The following is a 22,924-nucleotide window of genomic DNA, read 5'->3' as shown; positions in this document are numbered from 1 at the left end:
TATTTGTTTTGGCCTTTCGTCCACACAGAGCCTGCGTTTTGTGTGGGCGAAAATGGTGTTTTTTGAGAACAGGTTGCAGAGTGGAGAAACCTGAGAAAGCCGGTGTTGCGTTGTCGTGTGGACAAGCAAACCGCAGCTTTTGGAAAACGATGACGTCAAGACCCCATCATCGCCAGAGTCCTCCGAAGGCAGTGAAGACTGCAACCCTCGATCTAGCCTCCACGTACTGCAAGACCGCTGCCAAAACTATTAAACTGTTGGATTTTGAGACCAAGTTATTCTAATAATTCTCATCCAGATCTTATGGCTAAAAACAAAAACTTATGGTTAACTTTTGCCAAACAAAATGGCTATATTTCTGGGGTCTAAAATGGGCTAAATTACCTTAAAGCTTAAAAAAACAGTGATGAGATCTGCATTATTAAATATTATTATCATTGTTAACAGCGCCACATACAGGTGTGGCAGATGTATTCCATCCTTTTCACTCAGTGCTCCGTTGTCATATGGACATGAATATTTATTGATTCGACACATGTGTGGACGCAAATGTTTTTTCAACCTGCAAAAAATAAAAAATATCCAGGTGCATTGTGGTGTGGACGTAGCCTCAGTGAAATGTCAAACCAATCCAAAGGACACTAGAACTGGAGCCAGTGTGAACTCTCCCCTGCGCATGTGTGTGGTGTCAGTGTGGTGTGTATTGTGGAGCTGGAGTAAACCACTCGAAGTACAAGGTCACCAGATCAAAAGGGAGAATTAATCATGTCTATTCATAGTGTATGGAAATCATAAGAGGAGGAATAAAGCAGGTATAAAACACAAAAGAGTGAAGAGCACAGGTCTTATTCCTATTAGATATATTAGACCTGTTTGAATGGATAGTGTTTGCATTTCAGGTTTAGTTTAGTTGCATGTGATCCACCATGTTATAAAGCAACTGTACGAGAAAAGTAAAATAAGTGTAATCCTGTTTTTCATGTAGTAAAGTAAAATTAGTTTCTTTAGATTCATTAAAGGACCTATTACATTATTTTCTGATCTATGTTTTAATGTTTCCTCATCACAAACAGACCAGAACCAGACCAGGACTAGACCAGGACCAGAACCAGACCAGGACTAGACCAGGACCAGAACCAGACCAGGACTAGACCATGACTAGACCATGACCAGACCACTATTTTCTGATCTATGTTATAATGTTGTTTCCTCGTCATAAACAGACCTGGAGTTGTGTTTTGTTTCATTCACACATGTTTAACACAAATCCTGCAGATTTAGACTGAGTTCTTCTCGCAGACAGAGGGAGTATTATGTCATTTGAAATAATTGCTAAGAAAATGAGAGACGATGTGTTAATTACGGAGGGTTTAGTGGAGAATTATGGGTTTTAAATCTGACCTTATGATGGAGCGTCCTTAGTTGCCCCATCATCCCTCTGCCAGAGCGACTCTTTCTATGTCCTAAGAGCGCGGTGGCAAACGTCACTGACATCACGTCCGAGTTTAAAGCGTATTATTATATTTCCTGTGTTGGACTACGTGGATTATGATTGACTATTCCCTCATTTTATGAAAACATTGCTACTTTAATTTCATTTTTTTTAATTTGCACTTCATTTTATGTTATGATTTCTCTTCCATTACAATCTTAGGGACGTTAACACCCCTTAAAGGTTGTATAGAGGATATTTTAAGGGAAGCGAAATACAGCGACCGTCCTTTTTCAAATGTTGTGCATGTGTGACACCACCTTCCTCAGTAGAAACATCTCCTCCTCCCGCCTCTTTACTCTAGAAATCACATTTGTTTACATCCAGTGCATGTTCAGAATTACTGTTAAAGTGACCTGCCTAGAAATATTTTAGCGACCGGCGCGTCAGTTTTTAGACCCTTCAGATTTTCTTTTGCGGCGAACTGGTCTTGGATTCTTGTCCGCCATCGCAACAAACTTTGTGCGAACTGCGAGGAAGCGACAGTTTGAAAAAGCCTCAAAGAACCGCTGCATAAACCACATAATCCCCGAGCGCCGACGAGTCAGTTACACTAAAAATGTAGGGAGTTTGACTGACAACCTAACAGCCAATAGAAAAAGAGGGAGCCTCATTTTTTATTGACTGATGTTTATCTGGCCTCACTATGTCCACAGATGACAGATTTTCATTCTTTTTTCTTTAATCAACATAATTACAAGGCTACTGCATTTCTGTAAGGGTATTTTAAACTTTTATTGACAATATGAAACAAAAAAAAAATCCTCCATACAACCTTTAAATCAAGTATTTGTTCAATATTGGCCTCACCACAACACCGACTACCAAACCCACAGGCAGTGATACGGGTGCGGGAAAGTATGACAGTGATACGAGTGACTAAAATTGTCATTTAAACCACTTCATATTTACACGTCACAGTGGGCGGAGTCATCTTAGATTCTGACTCGGAATCCTTGCTCGGTCTACGTTTTCCGCCACAAAGGTCCGAGTCGCGCCATCCCAGGAAAAGGCGCGTGTCAAGCGTGTTGCTAGGCAACTTCCTCAGAAAACCGATTCGGAAGGATAATCGAATGCAGGGTTTGCTCATTCTGGTGGTTGTCCTTGGGCTGATTCTGTGGGCATTGGTTTTCTGTGTGTTCTGCTGTAAATGCTTTATCATTAATATTATTATTTTTTTGACTGCATCCTACACTGTAAATATCGCACTTTGAACGGTCGTGAATAAAAAAACACTTAAATGAAGTTTTTGGTGCTGAAACATAATTTTTTTCCCATTTATTCTGCACAAACCCGTGACAGACCTGTTCTGCAAAATTGACTTTTTAGAGCTTTTAAACATGTTCCAGTTGTTTCGCTTCTCATTCTATGACCCACTTTTAACCATGGATGAAGTTTTATTTTGGTCATTCAAGAGTCTATATTATTCTTAATTGTGTCAAGAGTGCAGAAATTATGTCGCAACAGCCTAGTACAAATATACTGTAAAACAGACATGTCCAACTCAGACTCGGGGGCTAAATTTGGCCCACGATATAATTATATTTGGCCCACAAGATCATCTCAAATATGTATTAGAGCTGCCCCCCGGATACAGACTTTAGAGATATTATTTATTTAAAATGTTGTTATTATTTTATATTCTGCTTGTTCTGGATTCAGTGTTTAAGCAAAACTATTATTAAACATGTATTTTAATAAGAAAAGGTTTAACATTACATATCTCAAAAGAAGAGAAAACATGCAGATGTTGTTGAAATTTTTCTATAAATATTTAGTTTGGTCCACGACTTTGTCCCAGTTTTTAAATTTGGTCCAATGTGAATTTGAGTTTGACACTTCTGTTGTAAAAGACGTTCTTAGTGTCCAAATGAGACTGTGTGCTGTCTGCATCCAATTATAAAGCATTTATAAAGCACCATTAACACTGTTGTTTGTTTAGTTTTTTGTTTTGTTTTTTACTCACTAATAGCTGTTTCTCTCGAGACCAGTTTTTCCCGTCAGTGAAAGAAATGTATAAGGTTCAGTGGGATGTGCCTTGGAGATGTGGTGCAACAAAACTCAATAAATAAAAAATAATAATAATAAAATCAAAGACGTATATGATAAAATAAAACTTTACAATACACTGTGTGCTTAAAGCGCTTCTGTTGGAAATTCATTTGTTTAGAATAACATATATGAACAAATTACCACTTTAAAAGAACTTAAATTAAAAACTGAACTAGAAGTTTTCTGGTTTTCGTTCTCATCTGTGTAAAGTTGGACCATTGCAAGTGAAGGTCTGTTTTTCTTGCCATTTTTTCTTTGAGTTTATTTTTTAAAATGAATTTATGCCTTTGTAATGTCTAGTTTTGCACTTTAGTCCAATTTACCATTCACTTTCGAGGACATCCAAGATAAAACTTTTAATTGCTATTTGAATACCTGGGTTCACTTTTTGCTCTGACCTTGGAAGATACGTCAAAGTTTAATTGTCCCTGAATTATTCACAAAAAAGAATATAAAACTGCCTGATTCTGCCCTTTTTAAATTTTAACTGACCAGGATAAAAACCAGGTCTACAGGGATAAATTGCAATGAAGAAAACCCTTTCAAAGTTTTCATGAGCACTTGATATCAGCAAAAATAATAAAAGGAAGATATTGTAGTGTTCTCCATAAGAAAATGTACATGATTTATTTATTTATTTATTTATTTAATAAGACATCAGGTGGTACTGAATTGGAAAACTGCACAATTGCATCCAAGGATATAACTTAAAATATTTTAATTTGCCGTGAGTTAAAGGAATGGAAAACATAAACAAATTAAGTCCTCATCCCTTGTGAATGCTCTGCTAACACAATTTGACGTCAGAATGAGTGTGGCGATGGTTTATGGACTGAAAAATTGCATGAGGGAAGTCTGGAATTTTGTCTATGACGCAACTAAACAGGCAAAATGTAAACAGAGCAAATTTTCGTGCTTGGATGGATTAACAGATCCCTGAAACAAGCGTGAAGAAACGAGGGGACAACATTATAATACAATGTTGTTTTTTCAATTTTGCAGAATTAAGTTTAAATATTCATACATTGTTGTGATTTAACAGATTAACAAAATAAAAATGGCATTGTTACAAACCAGTGCTAGGGACAAAGGAAAGTAACACAAACAAGATGTGAAGTAAATGTAAGTTAGTACAATAACAAAAAAGGTGTAAATAAAATTCCCAATATAACTAAACAATAACTCTAATGGGAAAAAGTTAAATCAAAGAAAATGCAAATGCCCAAAGGCCGAACCAAACCGGCGATTACACAACAAAAACGATAAGTCAATAATGACCTCTAGTGTCTCAATTACAATCCAACTTTAGCCAAACTAACTAAGAGCCAACACGAGACACGTCAGTCCTCAGTGTGGCGAACTGAAACTGAAATCCAGCCACCAGGAGGGACAGGCACACAGCATCAGAGCCAGCCCGCCAGCGACGAAACCACGCCCCACCAATCAGACGCCAGGTACCACACAGGACATGCAAATACGGAAGGCACGAACAGGGAGCGACGGGCGAGGCATAACATGCATAACAAAACCCATTACAAAAGAAAGACAAGTATCAAACTGGTACTTCAATCAGTAATGAACCAGGATTGAACGAGGTCTTAACCTGGTCTAATCTTGGATTAAGTTTAGGCTTCGTTCAGACTGCAGGGCTTAATGATCAATTCAGATTTTTTTTTTGTGTGAAATCCGTCGTTCACATTTCCAATTAAATGCGACTTGTATGTGATCTCCAGCGTGAACTTTAAACGGCCCAAAAGTGTCCCGCATGAGCACTGGAGACACGATGACATCAACCACAGCGAGCGTGCACTGTGTTTATGGAAGTTGTCCAAACATGGATGCGAGCATTGAGCACCTGGTGATTTTAAAGTTCCTCTCTCTTGTAAGGAGGAGATTGAGAAGGAGAAGGATGAGGTTTTTGGCTGTGGCATTTTGTGGGGCAGCGGCAGCAACGTCCGATGAAAGGAACGTGTGGATGCGGAGACAAAGCCAAGAGTGGTGGGATAGCGATGTGCTTTGCTTCAGTGGCACGGAGTTCATTAACAATATTCGTATGACAAGAAGAACATTTGTGTACATTTGTCACTTGTTGACAACATGTAGGTAGGTGTAGGCTTGGAATTAAGTCTTGTCAAGGCATTTTAAGAGGGAAAAAGTAGCATATTAACAGTTTTAGCTGTTTAACCTCCACAAAATATCACAATAAATATCTTAACGCGAGATGTATATCATGAAAATATTAAGTAATTATAGTAAGAGATTTGGATATTGTTACATCCCTAATCGTGAGCCTCCCCACCATATCGTAAGCTTTCCCATGATATCGCAATAAATATTGTAAAATTTCTTTTTTACAAGCCTGGTTTTGTAATTCTTCTCCTTGTTTGGGAGTCTCTGGAAAATGGCGTTTAGCTGAACTTCATGAATGTACGTCAGCGTTAGAAACCTTTGATCCAGCGCTGTGCTTTCCAAAGGATCACTTCATCACTGCATGTTTCTGATTCACTGCCAAGGACTTATTTTTTTAAATTGGTGCCACTGCAGTAGAGTCCTCCTCATCAATACATGGTCTTTTTTCAATCATGTTTTTAAAGAGGCACAATCAGCGACAATGTGGGGTGTTTCTCCTCTCACTGAACTCTAGTCTGAAGGCTCATCTAGACAAGTACGCAGACGGCTGATTTAAAAAGGTCAAAATTCACTCTTGGGAGCTTTCAGCATTATTAGTCTGTCTTTATCCCCAAAGCTGAAAATGCCCTGTTCCACCTTTGTAGTGATAATTTTCATGTTAACAGTTACCTTTTAACCTTTTTGTTCAGCAGAGAATGGAAATTCCAGGGCTGAAATCATCTAAATGAATATAAATAAATCCAACAAATAAAAAATTCTAGTAAAGGTGTATGGAGTTTAAAAACATGGTGGACAAGGTGGGGCATTTTTGTGTACGGGGTGCAAAAATTATATATATATATATAAAATAGCTACAACTTAAATGTCAAACCGGAGTTATTGGTAATAGTGAAAACAACCTGCATAGGCTCATGATATTTGCAGTACTGTCATATAGAGACCTGAGACATGAGGGATCAGGGCTGAACCAGGACTAAACAAGGTCTAAACCAGGACTAAATCAGGTCTAAACCAGGAATGAATCAGAACTGAACCAGAACTGAGTGTCTGGATGGCCCCGGAGGTGCGCCCGTGAAGACCGTCAGGTGACCGCAAGCGAAAGGACAGGTGCAGAACTCCACACCCCAGGGGGGTAAGCACAGCCAACGACTGATCTTGCGGACACCCTGCTCCACGGTTTGGGGTTCACTCTTTCGCTCTCAAGTCTAAGATTAGTCCTAGTTTAGTCCTGGTTTAGACCTGGTTTAGTCCTGGTTCATGTGTTGTATGTGCATACATATGATTTATGTTCTGTAGGTGATTTTGAACGACATTAATGTTAATAACATGATGCCACATGATTTCGAGGGAAGGGTCACATCGATGACGTCACAAATCACATACCCCCACTTAAAAAAAATCCCCACTACACCACTGTGTGTGAATGAAACAAAAAACTTTCGCTTGCGGTCACCTGACGGTCTACAAGGGCACACCTCCTGGCCTATCCAGACACTGAGTCCTGGTTCAGTTCTGGTTTATTCCTGGGTTAGACCTGATTTAGTTCTGGTTTAGACCTTGTTTAGTCCTATTTCAGTCCTGGTTCAGTATGTTTGTGATGAGAAAACAGCTTCTTCCAGCTCCTAAAGATATCTTTGCTTGTTGTTTCAATCTCTAAGAATCTACACTACCAGTTAAAAGTTTTAGAACACCACACTTTTTCTCCACACTTTTTCTAGTTTTTTACTGTTTACTATTGACCAAAATCTGTTCTAAACTTTTGATTTATCAAAGTATCCACCTGAGGCCGATATAACAGCTGAACACCAAAACGTATTTGAAACTTTTGATTGCAGATAGAACAGCTGGACACACTCGTGGCTCGTTCTTTTTACGACAGAAATCAAATATTCTTCAGAAAGTTCTTTCCAAGTCTGTTGCAGAAGTTCCCATAAATGTGTGGCACTTGTAGGTTTTATGGCTTTCACTCTTCTGTCCAGTTCATCTAAAACCAGCTCGATGGGGTTTAAGTCTGGAGGACTGTGCTGGACACTACATGTTTTCAAACTCACCATCTTGTTCTTTTTTCCTGAGGTAGTTTTGGCAGAGCTTGGATTTGTATTTTATTCTTTTATCTTTTTTTTAACCTGTGGCTGTTCAGTTTTAACCTTTGTACCATTTCAAGCTCGTTCATTGGACTCGCACGACTTGAATTGCAATAAAGAACTGGAAAAATTAGGGTGTTCTAAAACTTTTGACTGGCAATGTATTTTTTTATTTTTTATTTATTTATTTTTTTTTAGACTGATAAATTTCTTTTTTGAAACTCCTCATTCAAATAGCAGAGTTTTGACCTTTGTAATACGAGATAAATATATCCACATTTAAAGACCTTGTAGCCGATATTTTTCATGTATTTTAGCAAAACGTGTCATGCCCCAGTACAGATAATATCACATAAGCCGTCTGCATCCAATTATACACCATTTTACTGTCTGATAATCAGGAAGTGAGCCTTAGCATACTAGTTTTGTTATCTTTAAGTCGTGAAGATTGCAGAATGCTCAGAATGCAAAAGGTAAATGAGGAACAACTTTGGACCACTGCAAACTGCTTAAAATGAACTAGTTGTGTTTCCCATGTTTTTATGACAAGACTCAGGAACACGGGCACAAAAATAGAAAATATGTAGTTGACAGTTATGACGCTCGAAAAAAATCACTTCTTTCTTTTGACAGATGTACCAGCAGAACTGCGTTAGCGGTGACGTGAATAGTACATGAAGCTGTAGGTGTTGATTAACAACATCTTTACATGTTCTTTACATGATTGTGAAAGCTGCAGGAAGATCATTATCAAACCAGTTTAACCTCGAGCTACTTACAGATGAAGTTTACAAAAGGACACAAATACAAAAAAATATATAAAATACAAACTTAGACTCAGACAAACGTTATTGATCCACAAGTGAAATGACATCACAATATCATAATAATAACAAAAAGCAACAATACAAATGGTAATAATAAATTCTAAATAAGTAGCAAAAAATTAGAAGAGACAAGTGTGAAGTCAGACATAATTATATAAATGTAAATGTACAAGTTAAAAAAAAAAAAAAAAAGCAGAAAGATTAGTGTTACATGTGAGTTGTTGTACAGTTGTAGGGAGTATTATCTGTTACATAAGGGTGAGTTGTTGTACAGTTGTAGGGAGTATTATCTGTTACATAAGGGTGAGAGTTGTGTACAGTTGTAGGGAGTATTATCTGTTACATAAGGTGAGTTGTTGTACAGTTGTAGGGAGTATTATCTGTTACATAAGGTGAGTTGTTGTACAGTTGTAGGGAGTAATTATCTGTTACATAAGGTGAGTTGTTGTACAGTTGTAGGGAGTATTATCTGTTACATAAGGATGAGTTGTTGTACAGTTGTAGGGAGTATTATCTGTTACATAAGGATGAGTTGTTGTACAGTTGTAGGGAGTATTATCTGTTACATAAAGGTGAGTTGTTGTACAGTTGTAGGGAGTATTATCTGTTACATAAGGGTGAGTTTGTTGTACAGTTGTAGGGAGTATTATCTGTTACATAAGGGTGAGTTGTTGTACAGTTGTAGGGAGTATTATCTGTTTACATAAGGGTGAGTTGTTGTACAGTTGTAGGGAGTATTATCTGTTACATAAGGTGAGTTGTTGTACAGTTTGTAGGGAGTATTATCTGTTACATAAGGTGAGTTGTTGTACAGTTGTAGGGAGTATTATCTGTTACATAAGGTGAGTTGTTGTACAGTTGTAGGGAGTATTATCTGTTACATAAGGTGAGTTGTTGTACAGTTGTAGGGAGTATTATCTGTTACATAAGGTGAGTTGTTGTACAGTTGTAGGGAGTATTATCTGTTACATAAGGTGAGTTGTTGTACAGTTGTAGGGAGTATTATCTGTTACATAAGGTGAGTTGTTGTACAGTTGTAGGGAGTATTATCTGTTACATAAGGTGAGTTGTTGTACAGTTGTAGGGAGTATTATCTGTTACATAAGGTGAGTTGTTGTACAGTTGTAGGGAGTATTATCTGTTACATAAGGTGAGTTGTTGTACAGTTGTAGGGAGTATTATCTGTTACATAAGGTGAGTTGTTGTACAGTTGTAGGGAGTATTATCTGTTACATAAGGGTGACAGTTGTAGGGAGTATTATTGTTACAGTTGTTGTACAGTTGTAGGGAGTATTATCTGTTACATAAGGGTGAGTTGTTGTACAGTTGTAGGGAGTATTATCTGTTACATAAGGGTGAGTTGTTGTACAGTTGTAGGGAGTATTATCTGTTACATAAGGGTGAGTTGTTGTACAGTTGTAGGGAGTATTATCTGTTACATAAGGGTGAGTTGTTGTACAGTTGTAGGGAGTATTATCTGTTACATAAGGGTGAGTTGTTGTACAGTTGTAGGGAGTATTATCTGTTACATAAGGTGAGTTGTTGTACAGTTGTAGGGAGTAATTATCTGTTACATAAGGGTGAGTTGTTGTACAGTTGTAGGGAGTATTATCTGTTACATAAGGGGTGAGTTGTTGTACAGTTGTAGGGAGTATTATCTGTTACATAAGGGTGAGTTGTTGTACAGTTGTAGGGAGTATTATCTGTTACATAAGGGTGAGTTGTTGTACAGTTGTAGGGAGTATTATCTGTTACATAAGGGTGAGTTGTTTGTACAGTTGTAGGGAGTATTATCTGTTACATAAGGGTGAGTTGTTGTACAGTTGTAGGGAGTATTATCTGTTACATAAGGGTGAGTTGTTGTACAGTTGTAGGGAGTATTATCTGTTACATAAGGTGAGTTGTTGTACAGTTGTAGGGAGTATTATCTGTTACATAAGGGTGAGTTGTTGTACAGTTGTAGGGAGTATTATCTGTTACATAAGGGTGAGATGTTGTACAGTTGTAGGGAGTATTATCTGTGGTGAGTTGTTGTACAGTTGTAGGGAGTATTATCTGTTACATAAGGGTGAGTTGTTTGTACAGTTGTAGGGAGTATTATCTGTTACATAAGGTGAGTTGTTGTACAGTTGTAGGGAGTATTATCTGTTACATAAGGGTGAGATGTTGTACAGTTGTAGGGAGTATTATCTGTTACATAAGGGTGAGTGTTGTACAGTTGTAGGGAGTATTATTACATAAGGTGAGTTGTTGTTTGTAGGGAGTATTATCTGTTACATAAGGGTGAGTTGTTGTACAGTTGTAGTATTATCTGTTACATAAGGGTGAGATGTTGTACAGTTGTAGGGAGTATTATCTGTTACATAAGGGTGAGTTGTTGTACAGTTGTAGGGAGTATTATCTGTTACATAAGGGTGAGTTGTTGTACAGTTGTAGGGAGTATTATCTGTTACATAAGGGTGAGTTGTTGTACAGTTGTAGGGAGTATTATCTGTTACATAAGGGTGAGTTGTTGTACAGTTGTAGGGAGTATTATCTGTTACATAAGGGTGAGATGTTGTACAGTTGTAGGGAGTATTATCACAGCCGACCACTAACTAACCACAGGACTAAATTAAAGGTCCTATATTACACAAAATTGACTCTGATGAGCTTTAAGCTGAAAAAAAAAAAGCATAATATTGGCCTTGTAACAACAACCAGCATGCTAACCATGCACCACTGCTGATCTGTACTGGGGCAAGACAATGTTGCTCAAATATATGGAAATAAATCGCGTACTGGACCTGTAACTAGTCCATCATCAGGTTATGTTTACCAAATGTGACAATTTTGAAGTCAGTTTTCTGGATATTTTTATCTCGTCAATTCGGCTGTGGCGCTCTTCTGTCAGTGTCCTGTCCGGATGAGATTCTGATGGGCCGTCATTGTGTCTCATGAAAAAGGACACGGGGAATCAAAATTTAAAAAGCACTCGAGATGTTTTTGAAAATATTTGAGATTTTTCTGAAGGCTATTTTATTCGGTAATGAGTTCTAATATACTGGAATGATGAAAACACGCCACAAGCTTGTTTAACTCAAGAAATAATTGTGCTTCAGAGAGCTAAGTGCTGAACTAAAAACAGTTCAGTCTAATCTACCCTGACAATAGAAAATTACAAAAAGTCAGGGTTAGAATTTTTATGTTTTGGAAAATTTACTACTCGATCCTAGTTAAAAGTGAATTGTGTAACTTTTCTGGTGAAGGGTCCGTCAGGTGTTTCTCTCCATTGCTCTGTTTGGAATGTTTCACAGTATGGCATTAAACCTTTCTATCTCCATGGAGACCAAACCAGATGAAGTTACAGGTCAGATCTGTGGACCCAGTTTCGTCTCTTCTATCATCTTAACCAGTGGTGGAAGAAGTACCGTATTTTTTGGACTATAAGTCACTTTTTTTCATGGTTTGGGTGGTCCTGCGATACTCCGGTGCGACTTATATTAGTGCTGTCATGCGATTAAAAAAATTAAGAGATTAATTAATTATGTTCTGTAATTAATTAATCTAATTAATCTCATTTTAATCTCACCTAAAAATTGCTGAGAAAATCCTTCAATTTGAGGTATTTTCATTTAAATTCATTATTACATTATTGTGGCAGATCAAAAGACTCATATAGAAAAAAAAAGTGACTTTATAAAGTCATTTATTGTTTCAACAAATCTCTTCCAAATTGGCTGTTGAGCCCAAGTCTCCATGAATAAGAAACTGTTTGCTGTAAAGTAGCAAAGACGAGGAAATCTGAACATAATAACTTTTGTCTACTTAAAGACAATAAAAAGTCCAGTCTTTCCTTAACCATATTAAAAATATTATTGATAGAGAAATGCTTTATATATGAGATCACTGGTTTTAGTCCTTGTTTTAGTCCTGGTTTAGACCTGCTTTAGTCCTACTTTAGTCCTAGTTTAGTCCTGGAAAGGGTTTTAGTCCTGGTTTTAGTCCTGGTGTTAGTTTAGACCTGGTTTAGACCTGGTTTTAGTTCTGGTTTAGACCTGGTTTAGTCCTGGACTGGATTAGTCCTGGTTTTAGTCTTGGTGTTAGTTCTGGTTTAGAGGCGCACAGGAGGAAGCGCGGTTTACGCAGCGTACGCGAGAAAACACGATCCACACGCGGCTCACGGGAGCACGTCGGTGTCCACGCAGTAACTACGGAAAGAAACGTGGTCCACGCGTTCTCAGGTTAATGACGATGATGAAGTGTGTGTGTTGTGTGTGTGTGTGTGTGTGTGTGTTTGTGTGTGTTTGTGTGTGTTTGTGTGTGTGTGTTTGTGTGTGTGTTTGTGTGTGTTGTGTTGTGTTGTGTGTTGTGTGTGTGTGTGTGTTGTGTGTTTGTTTGTGTTTGTGTTTGTGTGTGTTTGTGTGCGTGTCCCCTCATGTGGCAGGTCACTATAGGACAGTAGTGCAGACATCATGAGCCTATGCAGGTTGTTTTCACCAGTGACATTTAAGTTGTAGGCGATTTTATATTTGTTATTTTCTTTTATATTTCACGTCGGGAGAATAATTTCCAAAACACGAATGTGTTTTTACCTGTGCACTGCTGACTCTGTTCTACTGGCTCTTCCACCTCGTCCATTGTGCGACTGACGCCGCCAATGTGACGTTTACATCGCTCTTACTGCGCGCGTTTTGTGTGGGTTTCCGACAATGAGTGGAATTACCGAAATAAAAAAATGTATAAATGTGTTTTTTGTGTGTGTGTGTGTGTGTTGTTGTCCCAACAACACATAAAAACAGGTTTTTATAATAAAGCAACTCGCATACAGAAACACTAAAGTTAGAGATTAAAAATGAGATTAAAAAACATAACGCGCTAAATATGACTGTAATTAATTAATCGCAATTAACGCGATAATTTGACACCCCTAACTTATATATTAACATTTTCAGACTTACAGCCATGAGAGAGCGCTCTAGGCCTGTGTGTTAGTTTTCTGGTCATGTTTCCTGCATGCCTCTGTCCTGCTGCAAGTCGTGAAATATTCAGCCAAAAACAGTAATCAAGCAGCAGAAAGAAAGTTTGGAGTGAGCGAGAAACTTGTAACTTTCGCCTTGCAACTTTCCTGGAAGTCATTGGATGGACTGACAAAGCCTGGACTTCAGTGATAAACCATTCTGTTGGGATTCAGAAAAGCAGGAATAATTCTAATGATGATGATGAATTGATGTTGAAAAATTCAGTGTATTTAGTGATTTGGACTGAGATGGAGAGTTTGGTAAACTTGTTCTGTTGTTTATGTTATAGTTTATCTGAAGAACTGTTCATATGTGACATTAACAGCCTGTTGTTCTCTGCTCTGTTGTTTTTACTGTAACTTGCCTTTCAAGATGAAATGTCGGTTCTTGATCTCTGATTTTATAAAATAAAATTCCCCCAAAAAGCACGACTTATGTATGTTTTTTTCCTTCTTCATTACGCATTTTTTGACTGGTGCGATTTATAATCTGGAGCGATTTATAGCCCGAAAAATATGGTACTCAATTTTGTTACTTAAGTAAAAGTTCAGATACGGGATAAAAAAAAAAAATACTCAAGTAAAAGTATCACATGAGAAATACTAAGTAAACAGTAAAAGGTAAAGAGGTAAAGAGTGTTTGCTCAAATTACAAATGTGCTAAAAATAAACCCTCATCCTTTTCTGTGGGTCTCAAACTTTAACAAAAATATACTTTTACTTTTCAGTCCTGTTCAAAAATGTAGTGGAGTAGAAAGTACAGATACCTGCTCTCAAATGTAGTGAAGTAAAAGTTAAACATATCCACTTTAAAATGTACTTAAGTAAAGCACACATACCCAATATTTATACTTAAGTAGAGTACTTTACTGTACTACCTTTACTTTGTTTCCGTCCATCAATGATCTTAACTCGATCACCTCAGGCACAAACGTCGACATATTTCTTGACATTTTCGAGCAGTACCTCGCACTTTTACCAATACAGACAAGCTCCTCTCATCCTTGTGTTACGCCGATAGCCCCCAGTCACTCAAGTCTCAAGTCCTGTCATAATATTGATTTGTGGTCAACGGAAAAAGAACTTCTCCGATATCCAGAACATTTAGGGTCAAGCACTTAAGATGATGTATTTGTACAGTGTTTTTTTTTGCTACATTCACTGTCTGACTCGGCTCGGCCCATTTATCTCCTCAGCCCTGCGCCTCGAAGCTTTTGACCACTTCTGCTCAGCTCACATAAATCCAAAAGCACGAGAGCTGAAATTGAGTTTGTCTTTGCGGACCGTAGCAAAACCAAGAGATGGGATTTTTGAAGATGTTTGGAATAAAGGAATAAAAATGTGGGTCTTATCTTCAAGGCAGATGTGGAAAATATAAGAGTGTATTTCTCCACAAATCTTATTCGGCTTAATGGAGCCACCTGCTTGTCGACATGGAGGTAAGTTTAAAGGTCTTATATTACACAAAATTGACTTTTGTGAGCTTTTAGCCGCGTTATAATGTTGTTACCTCCTCAAAAACATACCTGAAGTTGAGTTTTGTTTCATTCACACGTTTGACGTTGTTTGTTTGTTTGTTTGTCTGTTAGCAACATAACTCAAAAAGTTATGGACCGATTTTGATGAACTTTCCAGGATTTGTTGAAAATGTGAAAAGGAAGAACTGATTTCATTTTGGGGGTGATCCGGAAGAAATCCTGGATTCTGGATCACTTTGAAATTTTAGTTAACATTGTGGTCAATGGGGCCAAAAATTTTGTTTCTCAATATCTCGGTTAATTATTGACCAAACCCCATGAAATTTGACTCAGGGATGGACAATGGGATCCTCTTTCATATTCCAAATTGAAAGATAAGAGACAAATATTTATGGAAAACACAATTAATATGAGGGGGACTGTAGTCCTTGGCGGAGGTCTGCGCTCTCTGAGTGCTTTTCTAGTTATTAGTCTGTCTGCGGCTACGTTCAAGACTGTAGCTTGAAGTGACCCAAATCCGATTTTTTATCCCTCATGTGACCTGTATCTGATCTTTTAATGACAATCTGTATGACACAGATCTGATTTTTTCAAATGCGACCCAGGCCACTTGGATATATGCTCTAAAACCGATACATATCCGATCTTTTGACATGCGACTTCAGTCTGAACGGCCAGGTCGCATTCATCCCACCTACACGTCATAACAACAGGGTAACAAGCACCTGTTGGGAGCCAGTACAGCCCAACATCGACGGTTTTTACTCAGTGAAATAGGCCGCAGAAGATGTGTTTCCTCCTGCGAGAGTGGTACAAGTAGGCGCCTAAAAATGTACGCAAACTTTCTTCTCGTCCATACAGAAATTGTGTATGAACTCCGTGCGAGTGAAGCAGCGAAGCACATAACAATCCCACCACGAATCTGCACCCACACGTTCCTTTCTATGGACGTTGCTGCCCCACAAAACACCACGGCCAAAAACCTCGTCCTTCTCATTCTCAATCCCCTCCTTAAAACAAATAAACTGTACATGTTCTGGCTCCGGTACGACAAGAACTTTAAAATCTCCAGGTGCTCAATGCTCGCGTCCATGTTTAGGCGACTTCCCTAAACACTCGCTTTTCCTCGCTCGCTGTGTGTGACGTCGATGTGTCCTCCAGTGCGCATGTAGGACACTTTTGGGGTGTCTAAAGTTCACACTGGAGATTACATACAAGTCGCATTTAAATGGAAATGTGAACGACCTCGCAAAAAAATTGGATTTCACAAAAAAATCCAAATTGAGCATTAAGACCTGCAGTCTGAACGTAGCTACATCTCCAAAGCTCAAAATGCTCTGTTCCACCTTGTGACATCATGGAGTGGTAGTTTTCAAGTGAACAGATTTTACCTTTAGTTCAGTAGAGATTGTCAATTCTAGATGATCCAAATGATTCTACCATGACATCACAAGGTGGAACAGAGTGTCTTCAGTTTTAGAGAAGAACTCAGCCTAAGTATACAAGATTTGTGCATTAAACATGTGTGAATGAAACAAAACACATCTCTAAGTATGTATGGATGAGATCAGAAAATAACGTAATATGGGCCCATTAATTCCATACTTTGGAACATTCTGGACAAAGCAATAACACTGTGAACTGTAACCTGCACTGTTATAAAGAGATACGAGATACTGCATTGTTATGTTTAAAGATGTTAGATTTACAACTGAACCTGTGTTGCCAGTGCCTTAACCTGCGTGTAGAGGTTGCATACCAGTTTTTCGCATTCTCCGTATGTTATTGTGAGTTATTCCTCAGAAACCTTGGCTACATTCAGACTGCAGGACTTAATGCTCATTCAGATTTTTTTTGTGAAAGCCAGGTTTTTTGCGAGGTTGTTCACATTTCCATTTAAACGCGACTTGTATATGATCTCCAGTGTGACCTTTAAGTGTCCCACATGTGCACGACAACATCACACTCAGTGATCGTGCTCGGTGTTTACGGAAGTCGCCTAAACGCTGGGCTTGTCTCCCAAAATACTTCAAAATTCTTCATAAAATGGACAGGTTACACGCCCACGGTTGCTTCGTTTGTTTGAGTCTTTAGCCTCCTTGTATTTGGCTCGCAGGCTCTTTATTTTTCATTGACATTGGCGCCAGGACCGCCTGTAGCTGCGCTCGGCCATTACTTTGGCAATCATTTCAAAAACTGCCCGGTCTCGATAAGACAGCTCCAATTTCCGATTTGGCCTGAATACAGTGATCCCCCCAAATATGAATAAACTCACTAACCTCGCTTTCCCTCCATTGACTAGACTCCGAGCCTGACGTGTAGGTCTGATCAATGTCGCATGTCAAAAGATCGGATATGTATCGGTTTTAGGAGCACATATCCAAGTGGCCTGGGTCGCATTTGAAAAAATCTGATCTGTGTCGTTCAGACTGTCATTAAAAGATCAGACACAGGTTATAAAGGGTGAAAAAAATGAGATTTGGGTCACTTCAGGCTGCAGTTTGAAGTGGTGAAAAACTACCTCAGTGTATTATGAGACTGTTACATGGAGAATGTCTGTTTTTCTAGATATTTTTGAGCTATAAAACCACCTGTAATTGAAAAAATGCAAGGTAGAACTGTCACACTGTGGAACATTCTAAAACATAGCTGGAGTTACATTTTGCTTTATTCATGCTTGTTTCTATAATCCTGTTTAAACAGTTGTCTTCCTTAAGTACGCAAAAATTACCACTTATTTCCCCCAGGTAACTACATAATAGAATGGGACTGGAAGTGTTCTTTGCTGTTTATAAGTCCAAAAACAATCATCGGACTCACTGTGATCTCACTCAAATGATCTCTCCAAACACCTATATTAGCATGAGCTCCTTCTTACTAAATGACGAAACATCCTTTTTTTCTTTATACGTTCTTTCATACGATCTTACTTATATCTTCTGTTGTGTAACGCAGCAGAGTTTCTCCATCCCAGTGGATCCTTTGCCTTGTTCAGGATGAGGCCCATGTGAGTTTTGGTTGCTTCATCTGTGCTTCCACTGTCTGCCTCCCGGCGTTCTTGGGGCGTCTTTCTCATTCCTTCAGGGGTCCTGTTTTTATAATGATGTTTCCATTCTTTGTCAGATCATGTTCTAACCATAGATCATTTCTGTTGTATTTAAAGTATAAAAAATATACATATATATCATAGTTCCATCGCTTACGGATTCCCCAAGTTTTCCATGTTAATTTTAAGTTTTAAAGTTCTTTCAACTGACTGACAGTCAGATACTGCTTTGGACTGCTGTGGTGAAGAAGGAGCCGGGTCGAAAAGCAAAGCTCTCCCTTAGGGTTAGGGCGAGGAGCTCAGTCACACACCAGATTTGACGGCAGAATTGCTTTGAATGTTTGGTGATGATTGATGGACTTACAAACTAACTGCACAGGGCTTCTAACTGTGCATCACAATCCTGGAAAAACGTGACATGTTTCATGACAACTCAGAGACTGAAGACTTTCTACAGATGATTACTGAACCAGTGTGCTTGAAGTAAAATACAACTCCAAGGATGATTTTGATGAGGAAACAATGTTATACCATGACTAAAAACAAAAAAAAACAAAAAAAAAGTCTTAATATGTGCATATTATGTGTTCTTTAACACTATATCAAAATTGATTTCTAATCCATACCAGACAAAATTTCGGTATCACTCTGGTGGCAAGAGCTGTCAGTGGTTTTTGAGAAGGTCCATATCTGAATGTAGCAGTGTGCACCTACTGCTTTCTGCCACCAAGTAGCACCTGGGCTTATAAAAGGGCCCTATCCCTAGGATCTCGTTCTCTACCTCGGTGCACTTCCAGGATAGGTTGCCACCTTGTCGTGCACAGTGTCCTAGAGTCCCAATGCGCCCAATCCGAGTTATGGCTCATCATTTAAAGCTCATGCATGTATCTGATGTTGATCGCTACAAGTGCTGCTGTTACCTGCTGTCCACTGCTTGAACGGTTCTGCTGTCAGATGCCCCGGCTGCTCGGTGTCAAGCCTCGTGGATTGAGTAGAACGTGTTCTGTGGGTCCAGGGTGGTATTCAGCACATCGTCTGATGGAGCAGTGGCCCTGTGAATGAGCTGCTGCTTTGCTTCTGCTATGTTTTATATTTGAATGACAAAGTTATTGTACAGCCGCTTTTGAGAAGCTCTTAAATGGCAAGCTATGTGTACGTCCTATAGTCTACTCTTAAAGTTAATCCAACAAAAAGGAACAAATTGATAATGGTAATAAGAAATAAGAAACTTGTCCTTGGTTACCCCCCCCAAGTACCCCTGTGCCATGTAAACTTTATATTTTGGTATGATAAACTTTTCTGACTTTCAGCGGTTATCAGTTATCAGTCTTTGAAGTGTACAAACCCTGTGCTGTAAATTCACCTTCACCATTTTACTAACAGAGATTACATTGAACTTTGTGTATATATAGACTCTATTCAGGCTTATGTCACAAACCAGGAAGATGTTTGGAAACATGCAATAGCAACTTCTGGTGGGTTCTGTTTGTGGTAATAAGTCTGAGAGAATCTAGAAAAAATGGCCCAGTTTTCTTCATCTCCATGTCATTGTAGTGTTCCATTATGTTCGATTAATCAACAATTACAACCACACCTCAGTTTTCATCATTTCCCTACTGACACACAACTCCGAGTGCACTGGGTACATGCGATTAGAAGAGATGAGGTGCCAAATTCAAGATGATTCCAAACAGCACATATGCAGTCTTCATTTTACCACTGATCACATTTATTTCATTGGGTTTTATCACAGTCGGTCGGTTACATCCTGCCATTTCGACATACTCCCACTCCAAAACTGATGTTTGATTGTCGGAGTGGTGGCATTTCCATTTTTTATTAAACTTCCCTGCACTCCAACATTTTTTTTTTTCTTTGCTCGGAGTGGTGGCACTTTCTCTTTTTTTTCAACATTCCACCATTCCAACACACAAGGTAATTTTGAAGTTACAGCGGCGCTGTTTTTGGGATAATATTTTCACGGATTGGAAGCGCAGGTGCGGCATGGTTTGGTCCTGGTTTAGACCTGGTTTTAGTTCTGGTTTAGTCCTGTTTCAGTCCTGGTTTAGTCCTGGTCCAGTCCTGGTGTATATATTTATACTCCGCTAATGTTTGTAGCGGCCCACATGCAAGAAGACACAGTCCATGTGGCGTACAGGAGAAGACACAGTCCATGTAGTGTTTACAAGGTAAAAAAAATTGACGCTCCAAACTATGAGTAGGTTGTCAGAATGGCGACATAAAAGGTGTGCGAATGGGGGCATGTCAGAATGAAAGGTTGTCGGAATGATGGATTGTCGGGGTGGGGATCTGTTGGAGTTGTGGTGTGTCGGAATAAGGGTTGTACCCCCAGTCAGTCAGCAAGACTATTAAGATATCGTAAGACAATGAAACCTATCTACTCTTCAACTCCAGTGCAAGTTACAAGTACAAAGCGCACACACTTCACTTGCTCTGGACAAATAATGACTACAGTGATAAGACTGAGGATGCGTTCACTGACTCAGACCAAAACAGGAATGAAATCAAGCGCTCCGGCGTGTGTGCTCCGGCCTGAAACTGATGACCGGATTAAGGCCTGCTCATCAGACGCTTTTCCTCCATGGGCCCAGAGAAAAACCAATATCCCCTCCACAATCAGCCCTCACAGCAGATAGCATTCCCCAAATTAAACTTGTGTTCTGGCTCTGTTTGGCGCTCTGGGAGTCTGGCTTCTTCTGTGCCTTTGTCCAATATCAGTTTGGAAAAGAAAGACTATATTACAACCTGTCCAACTAAAACTAAAAATTATAGTTATATTAGAGTGACTAGATTTTCAAAATAAAAAAACTGAGACATCCTTAGTTTGTGTTGGTTGGTAATTGTAAAATGAGTGCATAATTTAGGAAAGTTGTTTTGTGAGTCAGTATAGTCACATTTTCTTTTTGGTTTTGGTCATTTTTAAGCAGCTTTTGTGAATTTTACCTAGACAAATCAGAGTTTATGGCTCTCTTTACTGCTGGCAGGGATCAGATTGGTCCAAAATAGGGACACCTGGGACATTTCTTGTATAAAACTGGGACAAAGCCATCATTTTGGATAAATCTGTTGGGACAGGGGACACAGGACTCAAAACTGGGACTGTCCTGGGTAAATCGGAATGTCTGGTCACTCTAAGATATATATATATATATATATATATATATATATATATATATATATATATATATATATATATATATATTTATAAGTTATTGCCAAGTTAAAGAAACACTGCGTAACTTCTGGTAGAGCAGGGGTGTCAGACATAAGGCCCGGGGGCCAGATCCGGACCTCGGCTGATTTTCTACTAAAAATATTTTAATTATATTTTATATTAAAATATTGGTAATTTTCTGCGGTGCTTAGCAAAGCAGCATCTCCAGCTCCTCTGTACGTGGCCCCTCCCACCAGAGCAGCACAAATGAAGACTTGTCTCTTTCCAAACGCTCTTAAAGGACGATCGTTTTGACTGTTGACTGTGACACCCTCATCAGCAAAATGTCAAAAATGAGAAAAGTGGAGCTGAGTGCAGGATTTTCCACAAAAAATTGATTTATTCCTATTTGAATACAAGTTTCTGTTAAAATATTGTGCTGAAATTGCATTTTTCTTAAAGTTTCAGGTTGTTCATAATATTATTCATTATTTAAAAAAGATTTCTGTAATAGATTTGCATTTCTCTGCACAAATATTTGAACTTATTGTTATTTTTGGGGTATATATGCCATTAATTTTCTGATCCGGCCCCTTTGGGATCAAAGTAGGTTGGATACGACCCCCGGACCAAAATGAGTTTGACACCCCTGTGGTAGAGGGTCGGCCACCTGCTTGTCTCTATGTTTATGTTATTGCTTTTCATGGAATGTTCCACAGTATAAACAATATATCTTGTATTTATTCAGTGACAGATTTTAATTTCTCAAAACGACTGAAAAAACTAGCTTTTCTCCACAGATCTGACCTGTAACTTGGCCTGGTGATGTGGCACGCTTTGTCTCTTTGGAGATAGTTAAATTAAATGCTATACTGTAGAACAGGGGTTTTCAAATTGGGTAAATGTGAGCCTCCCCTTAGAGTAGGTAAAGATGGATGATGATTTTTGAGTACCCTGCTGACAATAACAATGCATTTGCAAGGACCCTTTATGAAATAACAGTGAGAGAGATGTGTCGCCACATTGCGGAACGTTCCAGGCAAACCAATATACAGAGACATGCAAAAAGGGGGATGAACCCTCCACCAGAAATGTTTCAATAGAAAAGAAATCAATACATATTAAAGGTGCAGTGCCTTAGTATGTATTGATTTATTTTCTATTGCTTGCCATTTACATAGTGGCTGGGTAGAGTTTACATCAGATGCACTTCAGGTCGTACTCCACTAGATACTGTGACTTGCATCCTCGTCTCTAAAGCCACTTGTGCAGATGGTGAGAAACTGTCAGCTCCTTTCCCCTTGGAGGACGCCATAACACCATCACTCCACTGGTCAGAGAACACCTGAATATGCCCCAAGAGCATCGGACAAGGCTGTCTGCGAAGAAGTGGAAGAAAAGATTGTAAAAAGGTTGAAAATCTACAGCTTAGATTAAAGTTCCCATATACGCAATTTTCTGATCTATGTCTTAATGTTGTTTCCTCACCACAAACAATCCTGGAGTTTCATTTTCTTTCATTCACACAAGTTTAACGCACAAACCCTGCAGACTTAAGCGGAGTGCTTCTCTCAACCAGAAAACACTCTGTTCCACCTTGTGATGTTATGCGTTAATACAGGAAGTTCTTCATTGTGTTTT

The sequence above is a fragment of the Boleophthalmus pectinirostris genome, unplaced genomic scaffold (genome assembly GCF_026225935.1).
Source record: "Boleophthalmus pectinirostris isolate CB_2022bp ecotype Guang Dong unplaced genomic scaffold, ASM2622593v1 HiC_scaffold_8, whole genome shotgun sequence".
Classification (NCBI taxonomy): domain Eukaryota; kingdom Metazoa; phylum Chordata; class Actinopteri; order Gobiiformes; family Gobiidae; genus Boleophthalmus; species Boleophthalmus pectinirostris.
Note: the sequence above shows the minus strand (reverse complement) of the source record.